This window comes from Sinocyclocheilus grahami, unplaced genomic scaffold (assembly GCF_001515645.1).
Source record: "Sinocyclocheilus grahami isolate Dianchi unplaced genomic scaffold, SAMN03320097.WGS_v1.1 scaffold1149.1, whole genome shotgun sequence".
NCBI classification, from domain to species: domain Eukaryota; kingdom Metazoa; phylum Chordata; class Actinopteri; order Cypriniformes; family Cyprinidae; genus Sinocyclocheilus; species Sinocyclocheilus grahami.
The window spans coordinates 330,222-338,891 of record NW_015506328.1 but is presented as its reverse complement, the minus strand read 5'-3'; the positions used below and the strand labels follow the sequence as shown (position 1 = coordinate 338,891).

Sequence of the window (8,670 nt, the reverse complement as noted above, 5' to 3'; positions counted from 1 at the left end):
TAATTGTTTTCATCTGCTCACAAACCCCAGTTTGGGAAACCATGTGCTAAGGTATGATGCTGTTGAAGTACCATGTAATCATATCAAAGTAGCACGGTATCACCGTCTGACAGCCGTACCGTACGAGTACTTTACTGTAGTGGTGTTCTGTGCACTTCATCATAACATATAGAGATACAGTGATCGACACTCATACAGGCTGAGATGAGCGGATTCACTGACGGCTGATCTGTGAGAGACAAGTGAGATGTGCTGATAGAGCATCACTGTGGCTGTGTAGCTGATATTAAACATGATTGAAGTGTCTCATGTTTGTGTGTGTGTGTGTGTGAAGAAGACGCAGCCGAAGACTGATGAAGAGGAGGAGGAGATCACAGACACTCAGCCGGACCCTCTTCATCAACTCATCCTGCACTTCAGTCACAACGCACTGACAGAACGCAGGTGAACACACACACACACACACACACTCTCAGGGCTGGTACTACCTATAGGCAGAGCAGGTAGTTGCCTAGAGCCTCTGGCTTTGAGGCGGGGCCTCCATAACCATTATACGCTTATACTGCTTATACTCATCAAGCCTGCATTTATAAAAAAAACTGTAATATTCAGCACAGATGTTAAATTGATTAAAAAAAGTGATAGTAAAGACTGATATTATTTTAATAATCAAAAATATCGTGCAAAAAGTATCTCAGGTTATAAAATAAATATTAAGTAAAAATAAATACACACTCGCACTCATGCACGCTCAAACACAAACATTCACTCACGCACACACACTCACTCGTACTAATGCACGCTCACACACTAACACTCATTCACGCTCACACATTCGCACTAATGCACTCTCACTTACGCTCACACACACTTGCACTAATGCAGGCTCACACTCGTGACGCTCACGCACACACACTCACTCACACTAATGCACGCTCACACACTAACACTCATTCACGCTCACTCACTCGCACTAATGCACTCTTACTTACGCTCACACACACTTGCACTAATGCAGGCTCACACTCTAACACTCACGCACACACACTCACACTAATGCAGGCTCACACACTAACACTCATTCACGCTCACACACTCACTCGTACTAATGCACGCTCACACACTAACACTCATTCACGCTCACACACACTTGCACTAATGCAGGCTCACACACAAACACTCATTCACGCTCACACACTCACTCGCACTAATGCACTCACTTATGCTCACACACACTTGCACTAATGCAGGCTCACACACTAACACTCACGCACACACACTCACTCACACTAATGCACGCTCGCACACAAACTCACGCTCACACACTTGCACTCACACTAATGCACTCATGCTCACACACATTTGCACTAATGCACGCTCACACACTAACACTCACTCACTTTCACACACTCACTCGCACTAATACACTCTCCCTCACGCTCACACACACTCGCACTAATGCACTCTCACACACTAACACTGTCTCACGAACACACACTCGCACTAATGCACTCTCACACACTAACACTGTCTCACGAACACACACTCGCACTAATGCACACTCACACACTAACACTCACTCATGCTCACACACTTGCACTCACGCATGCTCACACATGCTCGCTCACTCACACTAATGCACACTCACACTCGCTCACACACTCACTCGCACTCACAGAAACTAACTCACACTTATGCACACTCACACTTGCACTCATGCATGCTTGCGCTCATACACACTAACACTCACACACTCGCATACAGTCGCACACACTCTCTCTCTCTCTCTCACACACACACACACACACACACACACACACAGACTCCAGACTCGCGTCTGAGCTGGAGAATAGGATCTTTAGTTATTTTGTCAGGATAAATGTAATGATCTGTTTGATGTGTGATCTGGTTTCAGCTCTCTAGAGGAGGATCAGCTGTACATCGCATACGCAGACATGATGGCAAAGGTGTGTGTGTCATGAAATCATCAGATTATCAATCTATCCCGCTTACTCGATCATAGACAATGTAATTAATTTCATATACATAACTTAATATACAATATAATATATATGAAATAATATGTAATGAATATACATTAAAATCAGTTAATATTCATAGAATAGTATACAAATTATTTACATCAACACGTTTTGTGTTCACGTGTGGTAAACGCATGTAATTGTGGCTTGACGCTGTTCTTCATCTGTAGAGCTGTGCTGAAAATGAGGAAGAGGATGAGGAAGGAAAAGAGAAAACATTTGAGGTGAGCAGAGACTAAATATGACACACAGATCAGACAAATGTGGAGACCTTCAGAACCTGATGTGTGTGTGTGTGTGCGCGCGTGTGTGCGCGCGTGTGTGCGCGCGTGCGTGCGCATGCGTGTGTGTGCGCGTGTGTGTGTGTGTGTGATATCAGGAGAAAGAGATGGAGAAGCAGAAGACTCTGTACCAACAGGCCCGACTCCATGACAGAGGAGCAGCAGAGATGGTCTTACAGATGATCAGCGCTAGTAAAGGTACACACACACACACACACACACGCACACGGACTCTGAGCGATCATCATCACTGAGTGTGTGTTTGATCGTGTTTCAGGTCGTTTGGGTCCGATGGTCACGTTCACGCTGAAGCTCGGCATCTCCATTCTCAACGGCGGAAACATCACAGTCCAGCAGGTGCGTCACTGGAGACTTTTGTCATCATGAACACATTTATTCAGGTACTCTTTCACTGCCCAATCACATGAGTGATTCACAATCATTTCTGCGGCACAGAAAATGCTGGACTATCTGAAGGAGAAGCGAGATGTGGGTTTCTTCAAGAGTCTGTCAGGACTGATGCAGTCGTGCAGGTGATCGCTGGTTCTCTCACTAGTGTTTTATAACTCACTGAATGCATTTACATGCACATCAAATTACATTTTCAACTCTATATTCAGATTTCAGCCATATTCTGAATATGATGTTTATACACTGTGTGTACATGCATGGGTATATTCCTGTGTACATAGTCTGCCGATCTACACGTGAACTGTTTTATTTAGATTGTTTTTATTTTTTAATTATTTATTTTGATTTAACATGTTTTTCATTTAATTAAAATTAAAATTGTTTTATTTTTATTATTTTATTGTACAATTATATATTGTACATTTGTATGATTTAATGAATTATTGTTTTATTTGGATTGTTTTTATTTTAAAATTATTTATTTTAACTGTATTTTATTTAATTATTAGGAAATGTTTAATATATGTTTAAATAATTTTAACTATTTAAATGTTTAAATTATATATTTGAATTGTACATTTTTATGATTTAATTAATTATTAGTGTTTTATTTGAATTGTTTTTGTTTACAAATTATTTAAAGGAGATTTCAGATGCTGCTGTTGGCATGTTTTTGCTGAGTTATTAGTTTGATTAATACTTCACTATTAATTTCTAATTAATAATTTAATTAGGACACCAACACTTCTCATCTTCAAAAATTCCCAACAACGTATATAATCATTATTGTATTTTTTTTTTAAATATAATGCTGTTTAAAAATAAGTCTTGTTGTCACTCCAGAAATGCATTTAGTGTGAGTTGCTGTTACTAAATATCTAGTCTGTTAGCACCCATAATTCCTTGCGGTCTGAGCATGTGCATATATTTCTGTTCAGTGGACTTTCTGAATAAGGTGTTTCAATGCAACACATTTCCCATTAAAACATGCAAGGAATTTGGGCAATCAGAATACTGCATTTAAATGAATGGTGCAATCAGATTGTGTCATTTACGTGACTCTGAATATTGCCAAATTCAGATATTGATGTGCATGTAAATGTAGTCAATGAATGTGATTCAGTGTTATTCACGTATATGCATTTAGCGGATGCTTTAATCCAAAGCGACTTACAGAAGTCTGTGTGTGTGCAGTGTTTTGGATCTGAACGCGTTCGAGCGTCAGAATAAGGCCGAGGGTTTGGGGATGGTGACTGAGGAAGGCTCCAGTAAGTCTCACACACACACATTCATATGATGATCTGATGAGAGCGAGAGAAACTCTTACAATCACACCATCATTACATCATCTCATGCTGCACTGTGATCATCACTGAGGCACTAAACAACATGCACATAATGCTTTTATTCATCAAGGATGCATTAAACTGATGAAAAGTGACGGTAAAGACATTTCTAATGTTACAGTAGATTTCTTTTTCAAGTCAATGCTGTTCTTTTGAACCTTCTGTTCATCTGTGAATCCTGAAAAATAAAATGCATCTCGGTTTCTGCAAAAATATTAATGTTTTCAACATTGATAATAATCAGAAATGTTTCTTGAGCATCATATCAGAATGATTTCTGAAGATCATGTGACACTGAAGACTGGAGGAATGATGCTGAAAATACAGCTGCGCATCACAGAAATACATTACCCTTTAACAGATATTCACATAGAAAACGTCTCAGGTTACTTATGTAACCATGGTTCCCTGAGTAGGGAACGAGACACTGCGTCCTCTAGGGGTCGCTATGGGAAACCTAGAGGACGCATTTCGAAGTTCCCATGAAAGGGAACGTCTCAGGTTACTTATGTAACCATGGTTCCCTGAGTAGGGAACGAGACACTGCGTCCTCTAGGGGTCGCTATGGGAAACCTAGAGGACGCATTTCGAAGTTCCCATGAAAGGGAACGTCTCAGGTTACTTATGTAACCATGGTTCCCTGAGTAGGGAACAAGACACTGCGTCCTCTAGGGGTCGCTATGGGAAACCTAGAGGATGCAGTTCGAAGTTCACATGAAAGGGAACAGCTGTTTTACATTATAATAATATTTCACTATTTTTACTGTATTTTGATCAGATAAAATGCAATTAGACATAGAAACAATTTTTGGTAACACTTCATATTTGAAGGTTACATACACTTTTTATAGCAATAGAAGTAAATTATGCGTAATTACATGCAAATAACCCCAATCCTAAGCCTATAATAAGTACATGTTGTTAAATAATATTACTTTGTACCTAATTGTGTAATCATACTGTAACAGGGACTGTAACAATACATTTCGGTTACACTTTATTTTAAGGGGAGTAATTATACATATAAGTACTGAGTTATATTAATTAACTACATGTGCTTATTATAAGGTTAGGGTTTGGCTTAGGGTTACTTGCATGTAATTATGCATGATTAATTGTTATTATAATAGTAAGCACATGTAGCATGTGTAACAAGGACAGCTTAAAATAAAGTGCTACCTACATTTCTAAATAAATGACACAATAAAAACAGCAAATAACAATTTTTTAGAAATTTTGAAGTTGTGAAATTGTATTTATTTATTGTATTTTATGCCACTTTTATTCTAAAGATTTTGATTGTTTGATTGCTCATGGTGCAGTATATACGGTTTTCACTCTTATTTACCATCTTTCTTTATCTGTTGTTCTTTAGAATCGTTCGGTAGGCACACAGTAATGTCTCTGTATAGTTGATTTGATTGATTTGTTGTGAATGACTGACGGTTCACGAATCGTGTGATTCAGGCAGAAGTGATGGTGATGTTTCAGTGTCAGTATCTCTGGAAGCTTCCGTCTCTTCTCCTCTGCTTATGTCTGCTGTTTTTCTATGTTGATTTCTTTCTTCTTGTCATCTTTTGTCATCGGTGGCAGTCAACGTGAGGGAGCGCGGTAAATACACGCTTCAGATTCTCCTGTCTGTCTGTCTGTCTGTCTGTCTGTCTGTCTGTCTGTCTGAGTGCAGTGCATGTGTCATGTGACAGGAAGTGAACCCCACTGACGTCTGCTGGTTCCTCCTTTCTGTCCGTTTCTCTCTCTCTATTTCTCGCTCGTCTTCCTGTCCTTAATAAGTGCTTACTGTGCAATTGATGCTAAATTCACACGACTAACGAATGAAGCCCTTCAGTGTTTAGTAGGAAGTTTCGCTGATTTTGTTTTAAAAAGGCACAGTACTGTAAACGAACCTTATAAATTGCAGTTTGTGAGTAGATGACAAGCTAATTATTAAATAAATCCTAAAAGTGCACAATTAAAATAAATAATTTTAAATGAAAACAATCAAAACAAAACACCCACTAATAATTAAGAGATTCAACTGAATCATTTTCAAAATAAAACACGTACTAATTAAATGTCAAATTAAAATGAATAGTTTCGAAATAATGGAAATCGCAATAAAACACTTACTAATTAATTAAAAATATCCAATTAAAATAAAAAAAACGTAAGATAAAAGCAATAAAAATAAAACACCTACTAATTAAAAATGTAAAATGGGTCATTTAAAAATAAAAAAATCTAAATAAAATGCTCAATATTAATGAAATAAAGTCAAATAAAAAATATTATATAATAATTTTCAAGTAAACAATCCAAATAAAACACAATAATAATAATTAAAATCTGATTAAAATTTATATTTTTAAAATAAAAACAATAAAAAAAATACACCTAGCAATAATTAAATAAAGCGTCAAATTAAAATGAATACTTTTAATTTGATATATTATTAAATTATTACTAGGTGTTTTATTTTTATTGTTAAATGAACAATTTTATAATAAAATAAAATGCAAAAAAATATCTAATAATTTATTTGTCTACTTGCTTGTGATGTGACCATTAACTGACATCAGAGAACCATAAACATATTAATATGCTTAAAAGGTTAGTTCTTTAACATAAATGGATTTAATAAATCGCCGATCATAAACATGCTTTACAGTCTGACAGAGTACCAGTAATTAAAGAGATAGTTCTCCCAAAAATGAAATTTGTGATGTTTATCTGCTTACCCCCAGGGCATCCAAGATGTAGGTGACTTTGTTTCTTCAGTAGAACACATTTGATGATTCTTAAGTCCAGCCGTTGCAGTCTGTCAGTCATATAATGCATGGCAATGGTAACAAAATCTATGAGAGTAAAAAAAACATGCACAGACAAATCCAGATTAAACCCTGCGGCTCGTGACGACACATTGATGTCCTAACACACGAAACGATAAGTACCATTTTGATTAGCCGTCATACCTACAATGACTGTGCACTGTGTAAACAATGAGTGACGTATACGCGCGAGAGATCACTTCCGGCGCTTGCGTAAACTCGTAAACTACGCCAGAGCGTGTACACGCCTCACGCACCAGAAGTTGTGCGCGTGCTCGAAGCAGTTGGACATAGTGGTGTATTAGAGGTAAAAAACTATATAAATACTGTTCGGTTTCTCACACAAACCGATCGTTTCGTGTGTTAGGACATCAATGTGTCGTCACGAGCCGCAGGCTTTAATTTGGATTTGTCTGTGCATGTTTTTTTTACTCTCATAGATTTTGTTACCATTGCCATGCATTATATGACTGACAGACTGCAACGGCTGGACTTAAGAATCATCAAATGTGTTCTACTGAAGAAACAAAGTCACCTACATCTTGGATGCCCTGGGGGTAAGCAGATAAACATCACATTTACATTTTTGGGTGAACTATCCCTTTAATCATAACAAACTTTATTTGAAACCAATGACAGAACATTTAGATATATGTATTCTGAGCAGATCATTATTTACAGTCTGTGTTCTTCTGCTTGAGCTCAATGTGATGTAGTGAAATACTGATGGAGAACGTGATCAGACAACCTCCTCAAATACGATGTCAGGTGGATCAGAGCATGTCACGGTAGAAGAGTTAATTAACCCATTAACACTGAATGCTGATGAACGGCCAGTAGACAGAAGCTCTCTGGAAGTGTGGCTCTGTTAAAGCAGATCTTGTTGAAGGAATCTGAAATTTCTCTGTTTCCCTGAAGGCTCTAAAGTTCTTCAGAATGACGAGTTCACCAAAGATCTGTTCAGGTTCCTGCAGCTCCTGTGTGAGGGACACAATAACGGTAAGAAATCTGAATAACGGATCATCTGAACCACACAAACGCGTGAGCTTCTTGTAGCGAATCAGCTCATGGGGAAATATGAATAATTAATCATAACTAGTTATAATTCATTATAAATATTTAGATCCGCTGTAGATATTTACTTGACCTCTCAGGGTCAACTGTCTGTCAATTCTTAGAACGTTAATTTCCTGGTTAAAGGAAATAACTTTCTTACTGTACAACTCTGCACAGAGCCTGTAGCATAAATCTGCATGATTAAGTGACTCCAGTTATGAGCAAACAATGAACAACGTCAAGTGTGATACAAGTAAGACTTTATTAACTACATAAACACTTAAACTACTCTAATATACACACACACACACATACAGTTGGTATAGGAAAGGGTTAAAGCTTAAGCAGTAAAGAGGAGAGAAATAAGGAATGAAGATATGGAACCATTTGCATATTCAGCAGATCTACCGCCTGAAGGAAACATCAGATTCTTAGTTCAAACACACCTTTGTAAAAAGGTGCAAATGATACCTAATGTATCAATTAATAAGACTAAGTTTAAATACTTGCACGTCTCGTCTGTCTGAAAGAGAGGCTTGATGCAGTCTGAAGGTCCCAGTTGATCTTTGCTGAAGTTGGTTGATGAAAAAGAACCAGTTTCTTTTTTCAAGAACCTTGGTGAATGGAAAAGTCAAGGCCGAAGGCCTGGCACAAAACTTAGGAAGTCCTGGAGCGTTGGAGCTCACATCTTATCAAAACCTAACAGAAC

General features: G+C 37.8%; 1 pseudogene; it reads left to right on the top strand.

The window, feature by feature from the left end:
• The window catches only part of LOC107567341 (ryanodine receptor 3-like), a 151,036-nt pseudogene that overhangs the window by 115,690 nt on the left and 26,676 nt on the right, over positions 1-8,670 (top strand).